Source organism: Schistocerca serialis, chromosome 9 (assembly GCF_023864345.2).
Source record: "Schistocerca serialis cubense isolate TAMUIC-IGC-003099 chromosome 9, iqSchSeri2.2, whole genome shotgun sequence".
NCBI classification, from domain to species: Eukaryota; Metazoa; Arthropoda; class Insecta; order Orthoptera; family Acrididae; genus Schistocerca; species Schistocerca serialis.
The window spans coordinates 189645741-189672614 of NC_064646.1; the positions used below are offsets into that span (position 1 = coordinate 189645741).

A 26874-nucleotide genomic window follows, 5' to 3' on the forward strand; every position below is an offset into this window, starting at 1 on the left:
TAAAACGACAATGAAATTCACTGGAAGCTCCATGAAGAGGTGCAGTGGCGCAAACAATACTAAAAATACCAGAGTTTACGAGAAACTGAATTATGCCTCTGGTCTAACAGTGTGTGCCTGTTACACCTGAAACACACAATGGATAATTGAAATCGGCCATCCATACTTTTTGCTCAGTGACTTCCATCTCGAACAGAAGATTGAACTATTTATACTGACAAGACGTGAATATTTGTTACCGTCGATTAAGTCGCCATTTTGTGTTCAGAGACCATAAAAAAATCATATTCTGGTGAGCATTACAAAAATCATTGATATTATTTTATAATTCTTGAAATGTATTACTGATAAATGTTACAGTTTATTGGTTTTTCATTAGTTTCAATGAAGATGCAGAGCAGAAGCAATAAGAAAGAACATCATCTTAGTATGCTATCTATTTCTAAATAAATCGTAAACATTACCAACAGTCTTTCAGTATCTTTCATTTCTGTGAGTGTTTCAAATTTATTCTGTTTTTTTTTGTGCTGTCAATGATAAAATTTCACGAATCCAATTGATTACGTATTAGGCAATAGCATCATACAGAAAGAGTTAGCAGTATTAGAGGTAGCTTACAGGACCCTCGTTTGAAACATACTTGAATACTGTTCATCAGTCTGGGAACTGTATTAGCAAACTGATGGAGCAAACAAAGAAGATCCAAAGACGAGCAACTTATTTCGTCACATGCTCGTTTAATAAGCGCGCAAATGTCAGACATAGTCACCCAAACGCAGCGGCTGGCGCTACAAGAGTGGCATTTAACAACACGGTATGGTTTAATGTTGAAATCCCGACAGCGCGTGTCAAGCAGTATACTTTTTCTCCCGATGTTTATCCTCAATCTTTTCTCGCACACCATGGAACGTGGCAGTGGTACATAAAAGCACCCTCTACTACACACCATAAGGTGTTCAAAAATGGTTCAAATGGCTCTGAGGACTCTGGGAGTTCACATCTGAGGTCACCAGTCCCCTAGAACGTAGAACTACTTAAACCTAACTAATCTAAGGACATTACACCCATCCATGCCCGAGGCAGTATTCGAACCTGCGACCGTAGCAGTCGCAAGGTTCCAGACTGAAGGGCCTAGAACCGCTGTGCCACAGCGGCCGGCCACCATAAGGTGTCTTGCGGAGCACAGATGTAGATACAATAGAATCTACGGTTGCTCTATTGTGAGGTATGCTAAGACTGAATTGTCCCCTACTGACTTCTCTAATTTCGTCATCTGGTAACTACTGCACACACACACACACACACACATACACACACACACACGGTCAGGTCACCACCTATGTTCGATGTCAACGTGCAGTAACTACTCACAGACTGTGCGTGCCAGCACTAACACCACAGGGTATATAAATCTTGTTGTGGGTATGCGGAAAACAGTGCAGAGTTGTCATAATGAGGAAACGAAGCGATTTATTCAACGTTCAATAGACGTGTAACTGTTGGTCAACTGACCGCCTTGATGAACGAAGGGGCTTACGAGCCGTGTCACTTCAACTACACTTCAGCAAAAGATGCTGCGTATGTGCCTCCACAGCATGCGTGTAATTCATGCACCCGTTCTGACTGCTGTTCATCGGTGACGAAGGCTGGAATTTGCACGTCATTAATGCAATTGGACGTTCACTGAATGGCGACGGGTGGTCTTTTCAGATTGCAGATGGTCGTTGGCGTGTACGGCGTCAAACGTCTGAAAGCAAACACCCTGTAACAATCGTCGGAAGCGTCCAGGCAGGAAGATAGAGCATTATCCTCTGGGAAATTTTTTCATGCCATTCTCTGGACGACCTCGTGATTCTCGAAGGCGCAATGTATGAACACAACTATGCATCAACCCTTGGCGACCATCTCCTCCCATACATGAAGTTTATTTCTATTCGGCATCTACCAGCACGACAACGCATCGTGCCACACAGCTCGTAGTGTACATGCGTGGTTCGAAGAGCACTAGGATGATTTTACCGTACTCCGCTGGCAGTCGAACTCGTCGTATTGATAACCTACCGAGAATCTGTGGAAACACCTGGATCGGGCTGTTTGCGCCATGAATCCGCAAATGGGAAATATAGCGCAGTTGGGTCTGGTACCTTCCAGAATCTCATTCACTCTCTTCCTGCACGTCTCGCAAAAAGTAGTTATTCAGGCTTTTGGGAGGTGATTACATTAACGTGGCTGGACAGTATCTCTACGTGCTTTCAGCCATCTTGGTTTAAATGGTTCAAATGGCACTAAGCACTATGGGACTTAACATCTGAGGTCATCAGGCCCCTAGAACTTAGAACTACTTAAACCTAACAAACCTAAGCACATCACACACATCCATGCCCGAGGCAGGATTCGAACTTGCGACCGTAGCGGTCGCGCGGTTCCAGACTGAAGCGCCTAGAACCGCTCGGCCACAGCGGCCGGCTCAGTCATCTTGGACCTGCGTCCTTAACGTGAACCTCCTACTGAAGTGTATAGGCGCACAACGCGTAAAATTTTTAATAAGATATAAAGCGTTCATCTGACTGCATTGTATCTAAAAAAAAGTCGAAGAAAATGATTAACTGTTCATCTACTTGTGCTATAATATGATACATGTTTATAACGTAATCCATGAAAACACCTGTGTGAGAGAGCAGTTGGCTTAGTTAGTGTTGGAACTGCACTGGTTGCTAATGACTACCACACGCCCTGCACCCAAAAATGGGGGAAACGAAACGAGCGCGTAAAATAACAGGGATGACACCTCGGCGGGCGCTATGAATTATTCACGAACAGGCAGGGCGGCCAAGAATTTCAATAATTAGCGGTACTTAAGAAAATTAACTGTCGCTGGCGCTCATTTATTTCAAAGAAAAAGGCAAAGTCGTACTTTGTGTCGTCCAGTCGAAATTAAGGTTAATTACGTATGTAGAAGGAAATAAATTAAGTCTGTATAATGGTTCCACTCCTATGCAGAACAATGTGTGGTAATATCGAAATGTCACTGGCGGGAAAAGACTATTGTGTGCTACCTACGCTCTGCCAGGGTGGTGGCGTAGTGGTTAGCGTACCTGCCTACTGAGCAGGAGACATGGTTTCGAATCCAGGCCTTGGTACAAATTTTTATTTGTAGTTTCAGTCTGCATATATACATCATGCATGTTTCATACTTGAGAAAGTCTCTGGAATCATACAGTTTCATCTGTTCTACTAAAACTTTACCGAGAAAGTAGTTCATTCTACAGCAAGTAAGCGGATGATATCGTTACACAGAATCTTAGCAGACATGCCCTCCAAGTGTGCGATGCACAATCAAGACTAGTGTCTGTTCCTTGCAGCCTTGAAAGCCATCTTTCAGGTAAGGGCCACACTTCAATCCTGTGACACAATTTTTGTGTAATGGATCACGGATTCTGTGTAGAGTTGCTACAGATATTTTTCCTTTAATTACAGAGTACAGCTGCTGGAGCTGGCAAGACTTTACTGCTGTTTCCCCTTGGACACGTGGAAGAATTGTCGAGCCAGTTATTTGCTGTCTGAAGTCGGCAAATTAACGTCCAATGGAAAAAAATGTGAGACGATATTTTGCAAAGGTCTGTCAAATGCAGAAGTTCGATTAAGTCATAATTAATTTCAAAGTCAAATGGGGGGTGTTGTGACTTGGCAAGACAGCCAAGTCACAATGAGAGGAAGCCGAAAGGCACACGCTTAAACTCACGCAGGCTGGCGCGAGGTCTGGAACAGTTAAGGGAATTAATAGTAGCAAATAAAGTACGTAGTTGATATAATACTTAACTTTAATCCAGAATTGTAGAACATCTCTCTTGAAGGTACATGTTATAACCACAATATAAAATAATATCCAATGCTATGGCGCCTTGCTAGGTCGTAGCAAATGACGTAGCTGAAGGCTATGCTAACTATCGTCTCGGCAAATGAGAGCGTAGTTGTCAGTGATCCATCTCTGGCTAAGTCGGCTGTACAACTGGGGCGAGTGCTAGTAAGTCTCTCTAGACCTGCCGTGTGGTGGCGCTCGGTCTGCAATCACTGACAGTGGCGACACGCGGGTCCGGCGTATACTAATGGACCGCGACCGATTTAAAGGCTACCACCTAGCAAGTGTGGTGTCTGGCGGTGACACCACAGGGGGATTTGGCCCGCAATCACAAGAGGTTGGGGCTTGATACGTTCCTCTCACAAAGAGGAGTACAAGTTCGCTTATGGTCTTTGCTGCACTCGTTTCTTCGACAACTTTGGAGAAGCCATGACAAGGAAGAACAGGAATTTCCTCTTAGTTTCCTGTGCAACCAGACACTCGGCAATTGTCACATATTCGAAAATAGACAGCCAAATATCTACACTTCCTTCGTTTCCTCATCAGAGGGAAATGTAAATAACATCGAAGAGTGCAGGACATATTTGTACTACATTGATAAGAAAGTCCCAGAATGTGTTAAAAAGGCAAAGACGAAAAGAAAAGTAGTCTTTAGTGGGACATGAATTTACGGTCTTCGACTCTGTAACCTACATCTGCTTCCCCGAAGACATGTTTTTCGTCCCTTGTTTAGGTCGCCGGCCGCGGTGGCCGAGCGGTTCTACGCGGTTCAGTCCGGAACATCGCGACTGCTACGGTTGCAGGTTCAAATCCTCGGACATGGATGTGTGTGATGTCCTTAGTTTAGTTAGGTTTAAGTAGTTCTAAGTTCTAGGGTATTGATGACCTGCGATGTTAAGTCCCATAGTGCTCAGAGCCATTTGAACCATTTTTTGTTAGGTTACGGTAGTATCTCTTGAAAGATTGTATCATTAATGCGTCACTAACTGACATTTAATTAAATGGATGACGTGTTTGTGATAAATGTTCAATGTGCCCTTAACTCGAATGGTCATACTAGTAGACGTTGGGACCTTTGAAACAGCATACTACTTTAATACGAAAGTCAATACGGCGTCACCAAAGTTGGCTAAGATACGAGTACAGCAAAGACCTTCAGCAGAAATATACTCCTCTTTCTGAGAGGAAAGCATCATGCCCTGACGTCTACTTTGCGATCACCTTATGGTAGAAAGCGGAGAACGCCGGGACGCCTTCTCATGCTGGCTCTCTGATGGTGTAGGCAAGAATCAGTACGGCTGCCAGAAGAATTTCGACTTCGTGAAGCGCGGGAACCTTGAAGCACATCGGAACGTTGAGGGCATCCTTCTGGCGCTTCATTTATTGGTGTAGGTTTCATGCTAAAGTATGACTATGCACGCCTCATAATTTCTTGACTGAAGCGATGATTATGATGGCATGGACTGCTCGAAACGAATACTGTTAAGCATGTGCGGCATGAACTGGATTGGGAGGGAGGGGGGGGGGGGCACTATTCAGAGACCCTACAGCACCCACGGGAGGTCTCCCGAAGGAATGGGAGAAGATTCGTCAAGCAGGAAGTGTGTCAATAATCAGGACATTGTCTCAAATGTGGGATGCTGTGATTGTTGGAAGAGGAGGTAATACATGCTTTTGAAGATCAGAAAAGAAATCTGTGAAGTGTAGAAGATCAAACCAGAGTTGGGTTGCCTTCATGAGCTTCCTTAAAATTTGCTTGAATTGTGAATCCACTCGCCCTCGTGTTACTTCCGCATCTCTCAAAAAATGGCTCTAAGCACTATGGGACTTATCATCTGAGGTCATCAGTCCCCTAGAACTTAGAACTAGAATAACATCATACACATCCATGCCCGAGGCAGGATTCGAACCTGCGACCGTAGCGGTCGTGCGGTTCCAGACTGAAGCGCCTAGAACCGCTCGGCCACACCGGCTGGCCTTCCGCATCTCTGTCTTAACTCATTTATAATCGTCTTTTTTTCTCATTATAAGACTGCGTCACCGTATTTTATCATGAAACAGATTAGTGTCGTAAAGCCGACTAATTTTTTTTCTTTTTTTTTTAGAAATTGAATTTTATCGTTTTTCGTGCTTGGCACTGTGTTAATTACTGAAAAGGTTCCGTGTCTGCAGAAAATGGCGCGCATTCGTTTCAAGCACTGACGGTATTTAAGACACTATTGCGATAACACTCTATTTGCGCGGTGGAACTCCGAACAGCTTTCTTCCGCGTGGTACGAAAACGATAGAATAGGCTGGTGTTAGTTCAGGTTAACGTCAGCATCACGAGGAACGCCTTCGCACGTGCCCTGACGCCTGAAGAGCTGGTGGCATTGCGGGAACACGTGCTACTGCATCAAGATAGCCTCCCATTGTTCGCAAATACCGAAGTAGGCGCAGCAAACGGAAACGCGACACCGAACCTTCCGGTCGGGGTGCCTAAGTGATAGACGCTTTGCAAAGCTGAAACCAAAAATAGATTCGTTCTGAATGGCCGTCAGGGACAGGTCAGCCCTCTGCGGTTTCAGAAAAATGCGTTTCATTAGAAGAGTTGGGGGCCCTGCCCTACCATTCCACGTAATTCCGTGCCCCCGTGGTGTTCTCGGTAACTACCGGTTTCCGACAATTTCTCGAGTCCCCCTAATGGCTCCGCAGATTAAATCCTCATACCTGGCGGCGATGGAGATGAACACCTTAAACACACACAGAGCGGCGGTGACCTTAATCGCTGAGACTGTGGCATCCAGAGATAAAAAAAAATAAAAATAAAAAAAAAGAGAGAGAGAGAGAGAGAGAGAGAGAAAGTGTCTGAGGTGAAGTTAGGCGTGAAATATCAAGAAACGACAGAAATATGAAAGTTAATTGAAGATGGAGTCTGGGGCTGCTATGCTATTTTCCGTTCTGATCGAAGTTAAATTGAGGTTGCCTCGAGGCAAAAGAGCAAATGATGGACATGACGAAACTTCTCATGAGTTTTGATTAAACAAAGGATTTCATACCATATTAAGTTTCAAACCCTGCAGGATTCCGTGGTCATCTGTGAATCAGTACAGCAAAGAGACTGCTCTTAGTTCTTTATTCTCCTGGGCTCCTATTACGTGTATGTCTTTCTAACTTTTTTAACGTTTATTGCAAAACATTCAAAAATTTTCCGTTTGAAGTAATTCTTTCTACCTGTTAGGGAAGCGCAGGTGACTAATGTATACAGGGTAAACATTAATAAAACCAACAAACTGCAAGGACGGATTAATACTGAAATGGAAGGAAAAAGGTCCTATGAACACGTGTTCGGAAATGTATTGTTGCCACAGTTGGGAAATGAAAATTCCGCTGATCATGTGTCTTGTGTTCCTTGAGCGTTGCAGGCTGTACGATTGATGCAGAGTACTGTAATTAGCACAACGGTCCGGTGTTCTTGTCAGTAAGAAGCCGAGGTGGTGTTTTTGTACGGCTAAGCAAATGGACACTATCGAGAGGCAGCACGGGCATACCAAAACAAGTACCCTCACAGACGCCAACCACATCACACGACATTTCAAACCCTTTTTGGGCGTTTGTGTGACCTTGGGTCCTTTCATACAGACGAAAATGCAGGGAAGCGGCGGACTGTGAGTACACCAGATTTGGAGGACCGTGTTCTGCCTCTCTCCTTGGCCGTACACACAGACCATCTCTCCTTGTTCCCGACATGAATACCGGATCATTCTGCCGGTTACTGTACGCTGCATCAATCAAACAGCCTTCAACATACAAGTAATACACGGAATGTGGTCAGAGGAACTTTCATTCGTCAGCGCCACCTAGGGTGGCAACGATGCATTTCCGGACACATGTTCATAGCACCTTTCTCCCTCCGTCCCTGCACTTTCTCGGTTTGCTTGATGTTCACCCTATATAAGACGGGAAACACTACGGACGCGTAAAATTACGGACCAATATTCTTAGCATCGATTTGCTGCAGATTTCTTGAATATATTCTCAGATCGAATACAATAAATTTTATTGAGACGGGAAAGCTCCTTTCTACAAATCAGCACATATTTAGAAATATGACTTCCTTTAAGCCGACATGATGGGCATCCTGAACACTGACAGTAATCAAGAACGGATCGTAGAAGCGTTCTACATGCCGTCTCCTTTGTAGATGAGCTACACTACCCTAAAAATCTCCCTACTACCGTCGTTACATGGTCGTTCCATTTCGTATTCATTTCCGACGTTACGCATAGATATTTAATTGACGTGTCAAACAGCACACAACTAACGCTGTATTCGTACAAGGCAGGATTGTTTTCCTACTCATCTGGATTTTTTTTTACATTTAGACCAAGCTGCCATCCATCATACCAAATAGAAATACTGTGTCACCCTGTAACCTTCTACAGTCACACAACGCCTATACTTTCACGCTTACTGTAGCGTCATCAGCAAACAGTCGTAGATTGCTGCTCACCCTATCCGTCAGATCATTAACTTACGTGTAGAACAAGAAAGCCCTATAACACTTCTCTGGAGCACTTATGGCTATCTATGCCCGTGTCTCTGATGAACACTCACCGTCGAGAACTTACTGGGTTCTATTACTTATGAAGTTTACGAGCCACTTATATCTTGGGAACCTAATCCGTATGCTCGGACCTTCGTAAAGAGTTTGCAGTGGACCACCTTATCAGAACGCTTTCCGGAAATCAAGAATATGGAACCTGCCTGTGCCCCTAAATCATGGCTCACAGGATATCACGTGTGAAAAATTCAATCTAAAACTAAGGCAGGTATGTTACGAACGTATGAAGAGCTTATTTCAATAGTGGTACAAGTCCATTTTTGTTCACATGGAGATACAGAGTCCTAAAGTTAAATGATCACTGAAAAATCTTCAGTTGAGATACCAGAAATATTCAAGCATATGGCTTCTTGCTAGAGATGAAACTTTCTTTCTGTTTTGTTTGGACCACTAATTTCAGAACCATTGTAGGCAGAAAAGTGGAGCTAAGGGACTTGTACCACTATTCAGATAAGCCGTTCATATTGTGTGTAATACAACGCCGTGCAGCAACAGACAAACAGAACTGAAAGAGTATGGTACCTAACAATTACCTTTATGAAAATCAGAAGATCAGAAAGCACCTGACGCTAAATAAGGTATACTTTACATAATTTATGGTGACTACCTGTTGGTGACTTCGGAGACGCTAGAATACAGCACGTCAGAAAAAAACTATGCCTCTACTTCCTGAAGGATATTAAGTAACTGCACGAATAAGTCGTAAGCTCTTTCATGATACCACTCTGTATTATACAGAAATTTATGTTCTTTAAATAAATGTAGCACAAAGAATGTATTTCAAAACGAGTATTCAAATAAAAAAATTCACTTTGGAAAACTATAAAGGATCAGAAGCTTGTTTTGTCGTGATGACATGCAGAATAAAACACTGCTCGTGTAGAATGGAGACTGTAGAGGTTGCTTGAAATCATGTTTCGCGCTACTTAGATTCGCTACGTTATGACATATTAACATTATCCCAGTATCTAGTAGCAGTAGCAACAGCTACCGGAGCTCCATTACGCAAGAAATGTGAAGCAAACGCCGTTCTTATCGTAGAAGCTAGCTTTCACTTGGTGCATTCGACATGAAAGCTGTGTACGGCTCTGTGTTTGTGGATACAAAATTGTTGTTCTCTTTTTATGTGAGATACGCACATAGAATACAATTTCGTACAAAAATATTTATTTATCTCAGTTTGTGAAGCAACACTCGATCTGCAATTAGTCACTCAAGGAGTAAATTTAAAACCGGCATTGCGCAATCTGAAACCACTTTTGTCATGGAAATTGTTGGAATTGCCCTAACTATTCCTAGAGTCACAGTTTCGACTTTTCATGTGATGCAACAAAAATTCAGAATGCAACATATTACAGGTGAGAGGTATATAGGTTTTTTTCTTCTTCACTCTGTCTGTAATGGCGAAAACTATAAAATCTGATGTGTCCCACAGGACACAATATTGTTTATAAGGAGCTTGCAACGTCCGAAAAGACAATTCGGCGCACTTTCTTATAACTAATTTTTTCTCAACCTAGTCTTTGCTGCATTTTATTAACAAAACACTTAGAAAATGTAACAGGTCTACTAAAGAGACTGTCTACACTAAGCTTGCTCGCCCTCTTTTGGGATGCTGTTCCGCTGTCTGGGATTCTTACCAGTTGGTGTTAACGGAGCACATCGAGGGAGTTCAAACAAGAGCAGCACGTTTTGTATCATCCTGAAATAGGGGAGGGAGTGTCACTGACATGATCCAAGATTTGGGGTGGACATAATTAAAACAATGGCGTTTTTCGTTGCGGCGGAATCTTCAAAAAAATGATTCAAACGGCTCTGAGCTCTATGGGACTTAACATCTGAGGTCATCAGTACCCTAGAACTTAGAACAACCTAACTAATCTACGGACACGGTCGCAGGTTCGAATCCTGCCTTGGGCATGGATGTGTGCGATGTCCTTAGGTTAGTTGGGTTTAAGTAGTTCAAAGTTCTAGGGGACTGATTACCTCAAAAGTTAAGTCCCATAGTGCTCAGAGCCATTTGAACCATTTAATCTAAGGACATCACACAGATCCATGCCCGAGGCAGGATTCGAACCTGCGACCGTAGCAGTCGCTCGGTTCGGACTGAAGCGCCTAGAACCGCTCGGCACGGAATCTTCTCACGAAATTTCAATCACCAACTGTTTCTTCCGAATGCGAAAATATTTTGCTGACGCCGACCTACGTAGGGAGAAACGATCGTCATAATAAAATATGGGAAAGCAGAGCTCGCACGGAAAGATACAGGTGTTCGTTTCTTCCGCGCGCAGTTCGAGATTCTAATAATAGTGAATTATTGTGAAGGTGGTTCGATGAACCCTATGCCAAGCACTTAAATGTGATTTGCATGGTATCCATGTAGATTTTCATGTAGATGTAGATTTGTGTTATTCTCAAATCTGCTCGCATTTGCTTACCGAAATAGAGGGAGTGCACAAAAATATGGAAGCACCACAAACGAAACGCACCCATTCCTATTACGCTGTAAGAAACCCGACGGCATTCAAAACAGATTCCAGTCGGCTCGCAGTGGATACCTGCAGGTCCTATACGGTTTTCACGGAAATCTTGTATCAGTCTTCCTGTTAATAGTAGCAAGTCCAGGTAACGACGATGCAGGTAGATAGCGACCATGTACCCGTCTCTCCAAAGTAGACCACAAAGGCTCAATAATCTCGAGCTTTGATGACTATGGTGGGCAGGAGAGTTGCAGCAATTCGTCTCCGTGTTCACAGAACCGCTCCTGGACGATACGAACTGTGTTAGCAGAAGCCCTTGCGTCCTAGAACACATCACTGACACTGGCGAACAAACACTGTACCGGAGAATGGACCTGATCGACCAAGATGGTCACATAATCCTTGACAGAAAAGCAATCTTGCAGGGTAAGCATGGGGTCCATGGAACTTCACGATATGGCTGCCCAAATCATAATTCTTGGGGTGTAAACTCGACCAAAGGCTGAAAGCAGTGTGAAACAAGACCCATCCGACAAAATCTTCCGTTGCTTCACAGTCCCGGTTTTATGGTTTCGGCACAACGTTTTCATGTTAAGGGCATTTTCATGAGTGATGTGCAGTCTTGGAATTTCATCATGCCCTTCAGTTCCTACCTTATGGAGCTCCCTTCGAATTTTTGATGCTGACAGGGTTCGCCAGAATGGCCTTCAGTTCTGCAATGACTTTTTAGCTCTTTCCTCTAACTTTTCGTTAAAATCCTCTTCAACGACGGTCTGTCTCGATCACTCAACACACGCTTTTCATGTGTGTGAATTCCTAAGGGGCCAAACTGCTGAGGTCACCGGTCCCTAGACTTACACACTACTTAAACTAACTTACGACACACACCCATGCCTGAGGGAGGACTCGAACCTCTGGCGGGAGGGGCCGCGCAATCCGTGACATGGCGTCTCTAACCGCGCGGCCAACACACACTTTCGTCAGTATTGTGACACAGCGGAAGATATTATTCTCCCTTCCCTGTATGCGGTATAAACCTTCAATATGGTGCTCTTGAGACACTGAACAAATGTTCAAATGTGGGTGAAATCTTATTGGACTTAACTTCTAAGGTCATCAGTCCCTAAGCTTACACACTGCTTAAACTAAATTACCCTAAGGAAAAACACACACACCCATGCCTGAGGGAGGACTCGAACCTTCGCCGGGACCAGCCGCGCAGTCCATGACTGCAGCGCCTCAGACCGTTCAGATAATCCCGCCCGGCAGACACTGAACACTTCGGCTATCTTGTTTACGGCAGCACTCACCATACGAGAACCAACAATGTCGTCACGTACGAATTCACATAACTCCGGCTCTTAACTAGACAGAAAACTATTCTGATCACGACTCACTCGCAAAGTTGTGAGAACATTGCGCTATACCACAGCGTAATTTTCAAGCTTGATTAGCGTCCGAATTTTGTGTTCATACAAGCATATCTCGCAGAGTTTCTATATTTTTGTATAGTATCTGTAGGTTAGTTCCGAATTCGATCAACGCGCCGGATTAGACAGTTGGATCAGTACTGCCTGGTTTCCATGCGGTTTTCCCAATTAGTCTAGGCAGACCCATGTTCATTCCTTCAGCTCAGAATAGGTAAGAAACAGTTAAATTATGAATACACGCAGAACAAAGTTTATACATTACATGGATTGACAGGTCACACGGGTCAGGACATCTGACAGAACAGTTAAAATAATTAGTGAATCATAGATGGACGAATGCTGATCTTCAGTGGGGATTTCCGCGATGACACAAACACCGAAGAAGAGGACGATAAGAAGACTATTGCATAAGTGTACTGCGCAGTACGAACGCTTCAAAGCTCGTCCGACGCTACCCACATGTTTTCCTGCTACAAACAGAGGCGTACTGAGTAACTGAAGACAGAAATGGTTCAAATGGCTCTGAGCACTATGGGACTGTGGTCATCAGTACCCTAGAACTTAGAACTACTTAAACCTTACTAACCTAAGGACATCACACACATCCATGCCCGAAGCAGGATTCGAATCTGCGACCGTAGCGGTCACGCGGTTCCAGACTGAAGCGCCTGGAACCGCACGGCCACACCGGCCGGCTAACTGAAGACAGTTTCGCCCTTTATTATAGAAACGTTCCGCGTCTTCCTCTCATCATTATCTGTGACGTCTGAATATGAAAATATCGTCTTACGCGTCACAGATTTTTCTCTCACTGCTGCACCTATACCTGTTACGAGATTATGAGCAGTATTAAGCCACCGCCTCGGCGGCCCTGGCAGTGCAAGTATCCCGATACAAGGCCGGACATCTGATTTGTGCACCGCATATAGCTTCTGGTCTGCTAAAGAAGTTGCAATTTTTCGTTGACCGCTATCAACGAAGATCTTACATTAAGTTTTCCGTGTTATTAATTAGAACGCTAGCTCCGTAATTTCTCAACATACGTAGCTTGTCTCCGAATTCCGAGTAGTAATTCACAGTCGAGTTAACGTTTTTCTTCTGTATTTGCATAACTTTGAATAACACGATGCACGGAAGTCCACAAGGAAATGGCGCATCCGGTTGACTGTAGACCCTACTGACGGTGTGAAATACCTGAAACACTAAGTCTTAAAATACTTTCTGTGAAGTTACTGGCCAGATTTCAGAGAACATTACACGTCTCAATTAAATGCGCTATTTATTCCATGCAACTCATTAGTTCATATAAAAATCGTTTACTAGTAATTAATATTATTTGGAGAAAACGGAAGTGGCGCTTTTGCTTTTTGAGTCCACGGTCTAGAACGAATTTCAAGTGTAGTGACGTTCATGTTTTCATCACTTAATATGCCTCGGTATTACATTGTTTTCGTTCGCGGGTCCGCGTGGATTGCTGATACAGCGTTGCTATGCTACCGCTTTGTTACGGCTATGTTTATAATTCGTTGCGATTAAGTTATGTAGATAACCAAAATCTTACCTCTTAACATTTTATTGACAGGCAGTGTACTACTCACCGCTTCCCTCGCTCTAATCCTCGTGAAATGAACTATAGTCGAACACACATGAGAAGGACAACGGAATAACTTTTTAAAAATTACGTTTCGGTGTAATAAATATATTACGGGGCACTGTTGCAGATTGGGAAGGTAAGGTGAGAGATTGTTAAAAGGAACTATCGTAGTCGTTGGAATAGTGGTGTCCAAACCCGCGGCCCATTGGCCGCATGTGGCCCAAGAAGTGAGCATATGTCACATTATCGGTAAAAAAGTTTATGTAAAGTTATAAACTGAATATTTTCAATTTGAAACTGCAGCCACATGTTGGTGTACTGTCGTTGATCTACCATGTTTTCCTTCCCCCCCCCTCCCCCCCTCTCAATGGTAATTGTTAGTGTTAACTATATTATGAAGGCCCAAAAATGCTCGTCTTCTTCTATTGTGATCCAGGTAAGCTAAGGTATTGGACACCCCTGATTTAGAGAAACGATGATAACCATCTGTGCTCGGACGGTGATCTAGGCCCTAGTCCTCCAATATAGAGACCTCCATATATATAAGTAATGAGTAGATAACGTGACGACAATGGTATATCGTATATTACTTTTCTTCGAAGGCACACGATCACTAGAACTAGCGTTCATATAATAACCGAGGAGTACGACTGAGTCGCACCTCCTGCGACTTCTTGATGGAGCTATAGAAGACATTATGGTATACAGACTGTGGGCATTGAGCAGTCACCATGTATAATGAAAGAGAACGTACTTACCTAAAGCTGCTCGAGGGAATGTAACCAATAACGAAGCAGCGACCACGAACACCGCTGATAGATGGAGATCCATTTCGCAGGTGAAGCGATGGCACAATGAAATTACGTAAAAGATGCACTCGTGATTTGTCACCGCAATGTAGCGCAGTGATGCGCGTCAAAAAATCACCACTCGTTCACCAGTACGACACCCGCACACACCACGAAGAAATGGACAATTTTCGAAATGGGACGTGAGTTAAACAAAACTCTCGGAAATGTAAGAAAAAAAATAGAAAAGTTAACACGACGGGCATGCACAAGCGTACGTATGTGCGTGCACAACCGACACGATTCACAACACACGGCTCGCGCTTCGCGACACTTCGTTAACGGGAGAAAAAGGGGGAACTGTGTGACGGCGGCCTGCTTTTGAAGTCCTCGTCTCGACGTCACGCTCACAAAACTCGCTTCTCCTGCTCCTTATATGCGCCGCTTGCAATCACAATGAGGTCCAGGAATAACGTCGCCTCTTCCTGCACCGTCTAGTTCCCCTTTATGCCGTAAGAGCAGTAGAGGTCGTCAGCGGCTCGGCGAAGCAGAGAATACACACACACAGCCTGTTGTCTAGCAGCACAAGGCAGTCATTTGGTCCCGAGGGCGGCGTCTGCGCCGGCGGCGGCGGTTCGGGGGCGGCTGGGGGTGGCGTCTCTGCGGCCAGAGGCGGCGGCGGGCGGCGAGCTCCAGGTGGCGCCGCCTCCAAGGCGTCGGCGTCGCGACGGCGAAGCTCTCACCGGGCTGGGGGGGCGTCGGCGGCGACGAGTTGCTGTCGGCGCCGGGCGTCGATGTCATTCTCAGCGCTGACGCATGGTCCAGCTCCTCCGGATGTGAGCTCAGGAAGATGTGGCTGCAAAACGAAGACAAGGTGATAACAAGTGTGGCAGTGCGTATGTAGAAAGGAAGGAAGTGAAGACGGTAGGCCCTCTTGAACCGTGAAGTGAATGCCACGTCCTGTGTCAATGATGTCTACATAAATCCACCAGCGTGGCAAAATGAAAGGTTAGACTATGATTTTAATGTCGCTAAAAACGTCCTCTTCAGAAGGATATTAGCGACAACATAAACAGGTTAATACTGGATATACGTTAAGCTATGTATACATAGGAACAATAGTAACTCGTTACGGATAAAATAATTATTCAAGCTTACTGTATTACATATTGCAGCGGAGGTATGTTAAAAACAGCCGAAAGACGTCAGTAAAATACAGAATTTCACCTCTATAACGTTAAAAACATGCCCAACATTTTTTTAACGTAGCTTCGCCACAACATGTAACCCAGATAATCTCAATAATTTTTGTATTCGTAGCGACTTGTCATTGTTTTTAACATATACTCACTATTAACTTGTTGAGATTCTCACTAATTTTCTTCCGAAGACGACGTTTTTACTAACGTTGAAACCATTGTCAAGGTAGTTTAAGTAACCTTCCATTCTGCGAATGATTGGCTGCTTATTACTTATTATGAAGACTTCATCCTGCGGTTGCTGCTCCAGTCTTGTACAAAATTTCAGAATTTCAAACAATTTAAGTTATATAAAAAGTTTTGTTTGGTCGCTGGTACATAGGCTACCTGACATCCTAATTCACACGGACAATTCCACGCTACACCACTATAGCACGCCGCTAGAAAGAAATGAAAAAGCACAGACCATTGATAAGGTAGAGATATGCTGCGCCATGGTGTTTTCCTTCGTCTAGCGACATGCTACGGTACTGTGGCGGTGACGGGGGGACTTTCTACATCTACATCATACTCCGAAAGGGTAGAGGGTACTTTTTGACCACTAACTGAGTCCTCCAACCCCATTCCACTCCCAAATAGCGCGTGAGAAGAATGTTTGTTGGTAAGCCCCTGTATTAGCTCTAATATCTCGAATTTTTTCCTAATGGTCATAACACGAGACGTATGTGGGTGGAAGTAATATGTTGTCCGACTTTTCCAGGATAATGGTTCAAATGGCTCTGAGCACTATGGTACTTAACATCTATGGTCATCAGTCCCCTAGAACTTAGAACTACTTAAACCTAACTAACCTAAGGACATCACACAACACCCAGTCCCAGGATAATGCTCTCTCGAAATTTCAGTAGTAAATATCTCCATGATGCTCAACGCCTCTCTTGTAACGTCTGCTAATGGAGTTTGCTGAGCATCTCCGTAACGCTATCGCTCCGACTAAACCAGCTCGTGAGGAAACAAGCCGCTCTTCGTTGGATCTTCTTCATCTCTTGTATCAGTCCTATCCCGTAGGGAACCCAGGTGGATGAACAGTACTCAAGAATCGGTTGAACAAGAGCCTTATAGGCCACGTCCTTCGTGGATGAGTTACGTGTTATTAAAATTCTTCGTATGAATCTGCGTCTGGCATCTGCTTCTCCCACTAATTGTTTTATGTGGCCTTTCCACAAGGTCGCTCCGGATAGTTACTCCCAGATATTTTACGGTAGATACTGTTTCCAACGGTTTGTCATCAATAGTATAGCAGTACAGTAGTGGATTTCTCTCCCTACGTATGCACAATATATTACATTTATTTACATTCAAATTTTAAGTTTAAATGTATACTAGGACTGCAGGCGCATATATGTAAACAAACAAAAAATTATGTAACTCTTTTCGGACTGACAGTTAAACCTCAGACAGCCACACTGTTTTCTGGAAATTAGCGGAACAATGACAAGCACCGATTGAGAAAATTATTACCTATACTCTGACACAAGGGCAGAAAGTATAGGATATTTGGGATCAGATTGACATTTTCATGCTTTCCTGCCAGATGTGACAGAGATGACGAAGAAGTGCTGCTGTGTCATACCATTACAAGATATGGTTCAATAACTGTATATGATTTAGACCTTTCCCAAATTTTATGTAAAGGATACATATGTGAGACGTTGCTACCGTGGAGCTCTACAAACTGCTGAACATATGACCAACAAATCCAGTATATTGACCAACTCAAAATCAGCGGCAACTCTACAAAGTAATTTCAGAAATACTACAGTGTAAGGCAAAATGCGCTGATTAGGCCCTAGTAAATAAAACCATTCAAATGAAATAACGCTGTACGGTGAAATCAAAGTGCAGGTGCAGGTGCAGGTTTAAAGAAGGGCAGAAAGTCAATGGAGAAATTTTCCTGCTGCTGTTGACACTTGGATCAAGCGGGAAATGAGAATGAAAGCTCGAACGACTTCCGCAAGGATTGGCAAAACTCACGGACGGCCCGTCGAAGCTACAGAGGAGATGCTGAGGGAGACAAGAGAAAACGATATATAAACCGTTGCGTAACTTAATGTTGGCTTCAGCATTAATTTTTCACTACGATTCAAGATACTTCGATATAATCACAAAGCTGTACAGCTGGAGCGACTTTGCAGTGATTACATAAATAAAAATTTATAAATAACTACAGTTACATAAAGAAATCATTTCCTGCAAATAACGAACTCGTTATCTGCTTATGAACGGTCAAGGCAACGCAGTGGACGCAGAGGAGGTGGTACGGAGACATCATACACAACTCACACTCAGGAGGAACTAGGGCAAAATTCGAGATTCGTGTTTTCCGTGGGGTTTGTCCACAAAGCCGAAACAGACTTTTTACCCTGAGCCTATTGGATTAGTGCTTAGTCGATTGTGACTGTTGTCTCATCCTAGACTAAATGATACCAAAACCACGTTTTCACCTAAGCGTGTTAAAATACACCTAAGTGGTATGAGATGAAGGCACAGTTTTTCGGAAGGGAGATGTGATCCTTACTGAAAAATAAAATTTAGGCTGTTGATGTTCAATCAGATTGGTTTTCAGTTATTAGGTAGGTTTGTGCGCTCAAGCAGAACAGTTATGTCATAAATACCATGCACATACTGGCAAGTATACAAGCCGCCGATGGCTTGATTTCAAAATTAAACTTCCCAGTAAGAGATTAAGGAAGGTATAAGTAATGACTCTGACGGTAATGTTTTGTCGGGGTTTGCAGAAGGTGTACACTACCGCCTGAATTGAACACTTGAACAATGGCGTATTTCAAATGCTGCTTAATATGGCACATCAGAGTGAATATCAAGGTTGCAGCTCTGGCATAACCGACTTGTTTCTGTTGAAGTAACATTTTAGATTGTAGATCTCGTTCAAGTTTCACCTCTTTGTTGGTAGTATCAAACGAAGATATGTTGGTAGTTCGAACGGCTATGAATATCACTTTCGCCATATCGACATACAACATTTCGTTGCAATTATGTTAAACACCGTAATTTTATGTGCGTAGGGTAGAAACTGTAGAAGAAGATAAAGAATGGAAAACATCCAACAAATTATTGAGGACTCAGGTGCACGTGTTAACTCTCTTATGTAGAGGTTAGCACAAGAGAGGAATTCATGAAGGGTCCGCATCAAACCATTCAGAAAATCCATTAAAAATCGCTGTAAGTTAAGATGTAGGGGAGAAGGACTAAGGTTTGAAGCTCTTCGGTGATAAATTCTTAGCGACAGAGAACAAACTAGGGTTGGACAAAGTTCGGGAGAGGAATTTACCGAACTCCCGTCCATAAGAAACATCCCTGTACTGACAGGCTTTAAGGATATAGGGGAACTATGGGAAATCTAAATCTCGAACGATGGACCGGGACTTAACAACGGTCTTCGCGAATTTGAGTCCAATGCGTTGACCTGTATGCCCCTTTGCTTCGTTGGAAAACATTCAAGACCCAATGTCTTAACTGTTTCCCTACAGGTGAACGGGTGACTGTTACTTGGTCTACCCTGGTCAAAAGAGGAACGATGGTAGGCGATTGTCGTACATCAGTTACCAGAAGAAGTTACTGAGACAGGAGAGGGAGGGTGGGAAGACAGGAGGGTGGGGAGAAGGGGGAGAAGCAGGGGGAGCAGAGAGGAAGAGAGAGAGAGAGAGAGAGAGAGAGAGAGAGAGAGAGAGAGAGAGAGACCAGCTGCACATGTATATGCATGTTTGAATGCAATGGAATGCAGTTGACAGGCGAAAGCGACCTGCCGAGACATATATTACTGAAAAAATATTTTGATGCAGTCACAGTGGTCCTGTGATGGTGTGCACGCTCTTTCTTAATTCATGGAGTGTTTAGAAGTCACGCACCAAACGTAATGATCGCGAGAGGGGAGATAAAGAATAACGAATTCAGCTTACACGGCTGTGACAAGACGCCAAAATAAAAACACAAAGGTGGCTTTGTGAAAGCAAGCGTAAATACGACCGGCTTGTCTCCCGCGGCGCATATTAAAGCAATGTATCTGTCGCCTGGGCCCCGCGGAGATTTGTGCGCGGGATTTTATCATCGTTGGAGTGTCCGTTACTTCTCGCCTCGAGACTGTCCGCTGCTTTGATCGGAACGCCCGGCGTCGACGGATTTAGCACTCGCATGACGCGGCTGGAATCTTTCTTTTTATCGTGAGTGTCCTGCGTTATCCAGTGAAGGCCATCGGTTTGGCTACATAAAGTCGCTGTACAAGACATGGCGAAGATGCATCAGTGCACCATCTGTAGAAGATACCACACAGATTCTGCCGAACGTACGAACTGAAGAATGTAACAGAGAGAAAATGGAGAAGTGATTCACAATTTCGGATCATTTTAATAATTGCACAGGTACATAAAACGTTCCTTGTTTTGACGGAGGCTGTTGACTCGGAAGACGACGGTTTACGAAGTATACTTTGAACGCATGAGAAATGTGCTAACCGTCGTCAGACTGAATAAATAGGAAGATTTGAGTTCAACGTTCCGCCGACGTCGGGATCATTATCGTTCAAGGTTGTTGGTACGGAAGGGACATAAAATCGGTCGTACCTTCATGATGAAATCATACGTACATTCAGTTGTCAACACCACAGGAAAGCTGTGCTGGGCGGACTACGGTATGAACTGTGTTCCTTCCGAATACGAGTCCCTTGTGTCAGTTACTGGTCAGCTCCTCTCTCTGCATCGAAATCCTCTGATTGGGGAACTGTATCACCTAACCTTGCACGGAGACAGTCAATGTCACAACGCAACTTGCAATTCTGTTCCAAAATGTGAGCGTCGCTATAAATGAACGACATGTGAAGCTGCACAAAAGTTGTCAAAATTGAAACATTTTCCTCCACTTAACTAAATAATCCGTATACCAACGCAAGTCGACTTCATTCCAAAACAGTAATGAAGAGAAACACTGTCGAGGTAGGAGACACTTGTACTTCATGCGCCTGTTAACAACATCGGGCATGTGAAATAGTCAACTACAGAACTGCAAACTACTTGAGGTTATACTGATGGCAAGGCGATGTCATATTTTTGATGAGTGACCCAGAAATCTGAAATTCGAATTTAGATTCTGTTAGAGATAAAATTTTTTTGCAGATGTTTCCTGAGTCACTCCAATGCAACTACTGTGTGATGCGCTCCGCGAGGTAGTAAAGGCTACTTGTGACACCTCTTAAAGACCTTAACGTCGACAATATAATTTGTAAAATATGAAAATGTCAGTAGCAGCGTAAGATCAGCTATGATGTAAACTGTGCTAGTGTGGATGTGATACTGCTCCACAGCTGTTGATAACTACGTCAGCTTTGTACCTCTGGACTCACATATCGCCACCAAACTGAAATACCTCAAAATCACTGCACGTACACTGAACACTATTACACAGTTCCCCAGAATAACGAGGTCTGTGCCAAACAAGCGCTGATATCCTTACAAATCCACAAGTCTATCAGCATGACTCGTAGTTTTCATAACTTTCAAGAGCCACTGTATCTTCTATAGAAATCCGGATTGTATCTCAATTCGAAAATCCTGATTAAAGTTTTTTGTTGTGTGTCTCAGTCACTCTAGGTTAGATCTGAAAAAGTCAACCACTTTATGATCAGTTCTGCTCCCAGGTGTGTCAGGATGCTGCGATCTGTGAATGTGTGTAAGCGAGTTTACAGTTAAACATCTTGCATACACCGTTACAGTGAAGTAGACCAGTTGGCAAATGATAAGGATGAAATGGGCACTGTCCTTGTTGAACTTACTAACCTAGCGTTTTCGTGCTATTTGAGGAAATCACGGGATGGTCAGATAGCGACTTGAGTCACATCCTAACAGTGGCTAGTTTGAAAGTCATTTAGGAACACAGAAGAAAGCCAGTGTACGCTAGTTCTACTTTTGGTTTCACGATGTGTTGCGAAGTAGTTGGTCTTGCATTAGCAGGTTGATTTCATTCAATACTACAAGGTGTTTCGTATGTGATTTTGTAATGAATTTAGTGACAGTGTTCCTTTCACGGTCACGCGTTTTCTCTCCACGACTTAGAGACTGTGATATGACAATTTCTACAGTTCATTAATGTTAGGGGAATGTACCTGATGTGCGTTATAAATATTCCGGAATGTGTAGTGAATCCATGGAAAATATATCTACATAAATATTGGATTTGTGTACGGGGAAAGGGAAAGCAGGACGTGGATATGTAGTCCTTTGGTCGTGAAACAGATTCCAGATGAATAAAACGAGGGCCGTAGCGGAATCTGTGTACGAGTTCAGGGTGCGAACGGCTTCGTCCATCGCACACACGGGAGAGCCAAGAAATAAACGCGCTCCCCTTGCCCTCTCCGAAACGGATAACTCTTCCTTTGTTACCTGCATTGTCCGTTCGGCCCCGGCCGACCCAACGCGTCCCGGTCACCGCCGAAGGCCATCTTCGGCCAAAAGGGAAGAAGAAGTACGGACATAAATTATTGTCCCTACGCAGGCGCTACGGTACGCCACGGCCAGATAGGCCGACCCGCCGGCGTCTGTCGACCGCGCCGCGCCGCCCCACCAGCGAAGGAGCATCTCTGCCACCTCGCCTGTACAACATTCCGAGCGACTGTTTCGTCCGGCGATCTGGGATCACAAGTACAAAGATGCAAACACGCGGACACACTTCGCCGCCGGTATCTTCAACATTTACATCACTGGACGAACAAAGACGCCTCTAACGCACACCATTCCTTTCACGTCTTTTACTAGTACCTACGCGTTGCAGACTTTATTGCCGATTCCGGAGCAAACGCTTCAGTATTGGCTACAGTACAGAATCGGCGATTTGGCATTAACACCGTATAATATTTTGTCCCAACTACAGCTAATCTGGTTACTGCAACATTAAAAGGCTGAAGCATTAAGAAGAAAGTTGAGGCTCTGAGTAACGCCACAAGTGAGATCAGTAGAGACGGAGTATTAGCTCAGTTGCAGATGCATTTGAAGGACACCAAGGCGTGACCTTGTCGAATATATCAGCGCGGTGTTCGCTTGAGGTGATTCAGGGACACAACAGAGAATTTTATTGTGGATTACCGGAATCGGGTTTGAACCGGTCTCCTGCTGAATCTATAAGAATAGATGCCATGGCAAATAGATATTCAGAGCTACTGTGCGTCTCAAGGTTATTCAAGCGAAGAGGGCTACAATTTACCGTCTCTCCAAGATCACTAAAATGTACTGTACAAAACGGCATCTTGCCGCTGTCCGTTCTTCCTTGCAATATTACTCCTACTGAGCAGCTGACTCAGGGCACTTATCAGGTAAGGCGCAGATATTTTTCTCGGTAAATACTTGGGAAGCTGATTATTACATCGTCTCTTGTTATAAAGAACTAGCAACATGTTTCGGTGAAAAGAACAACGAAGCACTCTAAGAATATCTTTTCAAAATTTGTGTCGATAATAATATGTTATTGTCTCGGTTTCCAGAATATAATTGTTGTGCACCTTAAGGACGACTGCAGGATTGATTACTGCTTAAAACCATCTACATTTTTCCCTATGCTAGTTTATTGGTCATTTCAAAGAGAAAAAGAACGACATTGTGACAGAAACGCTTCAACAGTTATTTCGTTGGTTGTAGATGTTATTCGGCTTGGAATCCACTTTCCTTAAACATTTCACGTTTAGTTAGACAGGTTCCAGCGACAATCAGATGTTAGTGATGGTATATTTATAGTAGACACTGAATAGGACGCGTGGTTTAAAAATATTTGGGTCATTTGATGACATTCTCAAACCGTGTTACATGGTTTCGTCTCCGTTACCCTCGACGGCAAATGATGTATGTAACGTCCTGGAAAAATAAACATCCCGCCAAATGTGTGACTCTCTGTAAAGTGAAATGAGCACTGGTTGACACTCACCTGACACACCTTCAGAACTCTGTTATCGCACTTAGGAGCCTGTCAAAACACTAGTTCGCGCGGCACGTAGCGTCACATCCGATCCCTCACGTGCGCGTCAGTCGCCGTAGCCAGCCAGCAGCGCAGACAATAACTGCCCCTTCCCACCTCCGCGCGGTTTGCCTGCCAAACGCACACTGCAGCCGGCGTCTGGCGCCACAGACGCGATGAACCTGCGACCCGGCCGTGCGCATGCGCACTGCAGTGCGTCCAGCGCTTCGGTGGCCGGCAGCGGAAGCACGCGACAGACGCCGAGCAACTGGCAAGTTTCCGTCAACCGCCCGGCGTTGCTTCGCGGATAACGGAGAAGATGCAACAAGTTAGTTTTGGCGAAGGACACACAATATACTGTAACAATGCGATTATTCTAATGCCAATCAGGAAGAGAAAGACGAGCAGCGACATCGCCCTGTACTTATATCAGCGCTGAAAGCGATCGTGCAACGTTTATGGAAGATACTAGAAGGCAAAAATGTCATTAGATTTGTAAGTAATCGATATTAGTACCCAAGGAACTAGCTCAGCTGTTGGAATACATGCTTACATATCGTATGATGATACGGATTCATTATTTCGCGTGTGTTGCAAATGTATGAAGTTCCAGTACTTTTACCACATACTCGTACATCTACATTGATGGACAGTAGCCTCCCCAAGAATTCGTCGAACGAGAGTTTGGTAAGCCATTTATTTCGTGGATGAATGACATTTTCTAAAGATTCTCCCAGTGAATCTCAGTCTGTCATCTGCTTTTCGTACTATTTGTTTGATGTGGTCATTCCACATTAGGTCGCTGCAGATGGTTATTCCTATAGATTTTTCGTTAGTTACTGTTTCCAGTGAATTGGCACCAAGAGGACAATCGAATAGTACGTGAATCACTTCGGCTATCTGTACGGAGTACGAAGTATTTATTCACGTTCCAAATAAACTGCCAGTCCTTGTACCTCGATTGAAGTTTCAAAAGGTTATTACAGTTTACACGCAACGTTACAGAAACAAATGAAAACAAGTAGGTGAATCACATTCTTCAATTACTATACGCGTACTCTGTCGTTAAAAATATGTTATAGAAAATCTTAATAAAAAATCTGTGTGCTGCACTTTCCAGGGCGTTTTAATTTGCCAATATACGTTTCGAAGCTACAATCACATCATCAGGGTTTCAGTTGTTATGAAAGTACCTTCTCTGTGCTTTCAACACGCCTGAAACCGATATCTGCGTTTCTGCTGATTTATTTTGTGTAAGACATCACAATGAAGTAAATAGTACATGTTGTTTACACTGTTATATCAACATAGACAGTACTGTTTTATATGTGAGCTTGAGTCATTGTCAGCAGTCATGATTCGTATCACCATCAAGACAATATACTGTTGTGGTCATTGGTTTTAAGACTCAGCAATGAAAGAAAGAGACTGGCAGATGAAAGCAGTCACTGGTTACGTTTCGTTACAAAAATTTCCTCTGTTGTACCAGCGATAGCGTGCTAAGCTACCAACAATTTCTCCAAAACAAGAAGCTTTTCACCCGCCGTCGCCTAATGCGTATTTAGCTTGGCAGTACAGTCTCACTTCCAATCTATAATCAAACACTTTAGGAATTCAAAGTCGCGTTGGTTTCGTTTGTTGAGCAGCTTACTTAAAAATGCCCTGTTTTGTCTTCCGATGTTCCGGTAGTCAGTTCCTTGGGCAGGAATTATCTAAAGCAGGCGTATCATTTCATATGGTATGTTGTCTATATGTTGATAAATAACGGGAAAAGGAGTGGGAGAGGAGAGATTCTGTAAAAGTCACAATACAGTAGAGTGTTTTACATTAAATTAATGATTAATGTTCTATGTTCATGACATGTGGAAGTTAGATCGGAATGTTAGACAGGTATTAGGAGTTGATTTACAGCCTACAGAAATCACTTCACAGTCGATTTTTATTTATACTTGTTGTTGCGTCGAATCTGGCCAGCTGCGTACCACGCAAATTACTGAAAGGAGTTGTTATTTTGAACAAGGTTCTTCTTCCTGTCTTCCCAGTACTCCTTCATTTTCTCACTTTACTGTTGTTTTTGTTCCAGGGTGAAGATTTTCCCATGTTTCCTCTCGTTTTCTCGAAAAAACTTGAAATTTTTTATTTTGACTCTTTTTTCGGTTCTGGTTTGAATGTTTTCTTCTTTTATGTTGCTCTCCTCCAACTTTATCGGAGTATCTTTCGTCCAGGCTCGCCCGGTTAGCCGTTCGGTCTAGCGCATTGCTTTCCGGGCGGGAAGGCGTGCCAGTCCCCGGCACGAATCCACCCGGCGGATTAGTGTCGAGGTCCGTTGTGCCGGCTAATCTGTGGATGGTTCTTAAGGCGGTTTTCCATCTGCCTCGGCGAATGCGGGCTGGTTCCCCTTATTCCGCCTCACTTACGCTATTTCGGCGATTGATGCGCAAACACTGTCTGCACGTACACGTACACCATAATTACTCTACCACGCAAACGTTGGGGTTACACTCGTCTGCTGTGAGATGTTCCCTGGGGGGGGGGGGGGGGGGGGGGGAGAGGGGTGTCCACTGGGGGCCGAACAGCACAATAACCCTGGGTTCGTTGTTTGGCGGCGGTGGGGTGAGTGGACTTCTGGGACTGCTGTAACCTGTTGTGTGGGGCTGTGAACCACTGAGGGCTACGGCGGGGACGAAGCGTCTCCGTCGTTTCTAGGTCCCCAGTTCAATACAATACAATACAATACAATACAATCTCTCATCCACTGATTTTTGTTCTCTTTGTTACTGAAATATTGGAATATTCTTTCAGTTACTCTACTGTCCTTCATTCATTCCACAAGTCCAAAGAATCTGACTCGCCATCTCTGGATTGTGTCTGAGAGGTTGGGAATGTTTTGGTAGAGGTTTTTGTTGCT

General features: G+C 43.9%; 1 long non-coding RNA gene across 1 annotated transcript in view; it reads right to left on the reverse strand.

Moving 5' to 3' along the window:
• LOC126419336 (uncharacterized) overlaps positions 1–24095 on the reverse strand; it is a 343168-nt gene extending 319073 nt beyond the window's left edge. Inside the window, exons 1-2 of the long non-coding RNA XR_007575967.1 lie at positions 23937–24095; positions 14725–15610 (exon numbers count right to left, since the gene is read on the reverse strand). This is a non-coding gene — a long non-coding RNA (uncharacterized LOC126419336). The remainder of the gene's footprint in view (positions 1–14724; positions 15611–23936) is intronic.
• Positions 24096–26874: the final 2779 nt, after the last annotated feature.